General features: G+C 35.8%; 1 long non-coding RNA gene across 1 annotated transcript; it reads left to right on the top strand.

Moving 5' to 3' along the window:
• Positions 1-81: 81 nt before the first annotated feature.
• Positions 82-2,614, top strand: LOC117118683. The gene is made up of 3 exons (XR_004447080.1): positions 82-326; positions 1,578-1,684; positions 2,580-2,614. It is a non-coding gene; the product is annotated as an uncharacterized LOC117118683 (long non-coding RNA).

Genomic DNA, 2,614 nt, shown 5'->3' with positions numbered 1-2,614 from the left:
TTTTTTGGAGGACTGGGAGGAGGGGGGGGGGCGGGAGTAATTTTTGGAGGGTCGTGCACACTCCCCATTGATACGCCACTGATACCAGTGAACTGTAAAATAGAATGTGCATATCAAAAGTATAACATTGCTCTATTGTTTATATTTTCAGACTTTGACAAATATTATAATTCAGAGTGTGATATTATTAATAAAACCTTAGAATACACTCACTCACATGCGTTGGAAGATACCACTTATTGTAATAGGGAAGTCAGTCTGTTGTATGTTATACTGATGTTTGGCACTTTATGGGTCGGTATCATGTTGTACAATTCAACTAAGAGGTAAGCAATCTTCGCAGGTTTGTGATATATTTCATTGTGGAGGTATTGCTTTTGTGTGTAAAATGTTTGATTAAAACTCTTGCCCTGATGGCCAGCTCACAATATATTTAATGAAATTGTTTTAAAGGACGATTAGCTCAACTTTCGCTAAAGATTGACATCCAGTGTTGCAACAAACGCTGTCACAAATCGTAATGGAGTCAATGGCTGACAGTTTGTCAATGTGTGGCCTGCTTTGGAATTATTCTATATTATATGTGAATGATAAAATGGTTAATTTGTCTTGTACACAAGTTTGCTTAATGGTGTTAATCAGGGTGGATCCCACCCGGCAAGAAAGACGGAGGGAATGAATGTGTGTATTGAGTGGGAGTCTCTGAGTCACCGGTAGGGCTACAAGGGGAAAATCCCCCTTAAACCTGTAGCATCATCATTAATTTAACTTTGTATCTGATTTTTGCAATTTTGCATGGTAATTTTCTGATAAACTTTGCAAAAAGAAAGAAAAAAAATTATTTAAAAGAAAATAGAGGGAGCTTATTCCCCCTTCTAAATTCGCCAGTGTTAATGGTGTGTTGAATGAAAAGTATTCGTATATGTATATATATTTATTTTTGTATATGTCTTTTTCCTTTTACTGTAATCGATACTTTTAAAAAACATATTCTTAATAGGAATACTGAAGAGTGACAGATACTTTAGTATGACCTCCATATGAACTCAGTTTCTTAAAGTTCAGTTGGGTAGCAACTGATCAGTAACCAATCCCTTGACTTGAAATCCTGATGGGTACAATTATGTTTTAATGTAAAGCACATGTGAAACAAAATATTTGAGACTATGTTTAGTTCTTAGAAATACGGCAGGCGTATCTAATTTAGAGCGTATGTTTAATCTGTGACGTAACTAGCGCAATGTCCAGACTGGGCGATTAACGAACGCTAGCGTAGTATCTGCGCGAAATAGTCCTATTCGTAATTGCGCATTTTATTTCTTGTTTACAACTACTGTAGGCGCATTGTGATTGGTCAATTCCTGGCCGATCTTTAATGCATGACTGTCTTAAGTCAGTGGTGTACGATAGATAGTTCGTGGTCTGTTGGTGGATTATCGTATGTCAGTGATTGCACGGTGATACTGGCGTTCGCTATGCTGCACACAAGTTCGCACCACTTGATTAACATTGCGCTAGCGTATCTCGTGTCTGAACATAGCCTAATTTTGATTTTTTTTTTTATTTGATTAATTTAGTCCTTTATTAGATGCCAGCAAAAGAGAGATGTTAACTGACTATGCTTTGCCTGTTTCTGTTTTGTTCATGTCATTCATCGGTTCGTATGTCTTCCGAGATATTAAAGGTAATATAGAATATTAATAATTAATCTGAAGTAGTAACCTTCTAGCTTTTTAATTATTTAACGCATGTACAATGTATTTGAATGATAAATGTTTGTTGAATTGAATTATGTATTTATTTATCTTTACTGGCGCTCATGCAGTAAGGTGGCAATTTCTTTTTTCTGTTAGTAATAACGGGTTATTTTCTTATTTTAGAGTAGCATCTTTTTATGTATTTATATTATAATATGGTAAAAGTTTAACAATATAATTGTAACACTAATTTAACAATTAATTTAAACATTTAACTGAGCATTTTAACTTTGATAACTAACTTTAAGATTAACTATAATATTCTATTAAAACTATATGGTCAAGCACAGCCATTTTGTACTTACACAACTTCTACAATTCCACCTAATTTGGTAGATCAGTTGCATTGAGCCAGATTCATGCTGTTTTGGCATTTTTCAGCGGAAACAATTCCATGAGACCAAGACACGTCTTGTGACGTATTGTTTTGAACAGTAATCTGCTCAGAGATCATAAAGTCAGGCATTGCATCGGAGAGGCATTCAGAAAAAGGCAATTCAACAAAACGACGCATATCTCGGCACATCAAAGATCTGGCATCGACATTCTGTGCATCGCACACCCCCTATACGCTTGTCAGCCTACTCCTGTCCATTGGTCAGCTGAGCTTTGTCCGACATAGTTTGTGCCTGGCTTTATAATTACAGACTCTCTCTCGAATTGGAGACCACCTCCAATTAAGAACCACTTTTCTGCAGTCCCATATTAACAAATGTTATTCTAATTAGAGAGCAAAGTTGCTAAAGACCATAGAAACCTTGGTCCCAAATGTGGTCTTAATAACAATCATGTTTGCTAATGACTAATTTAATAATCTTTCAGTGGAAGCATTGCCTTACCATGACAGCCAGCTATTT

The sequence above is a fragment of the Anneissia japonica genome, unplaced genomic scaffold (assembly GCF_011630105.1).
Source record: "Anneissia japonica isolate Jap-2015-1 unplaced genomic scaffold, ASM1163010v1 scaffold12269_len2614_cov122, whole genome shotgun sequence".
NCBI classification, from domain to species: domain Eukaryota; kingdom Metazoa; phylum Echinodermata; class Crinoidea; order Comatulida; family Comatulidae; genus Anneissia; species Anneissia japonica.
This window is presented reverse-complemented; position numbering and strand designations above follow the sequence as displayed.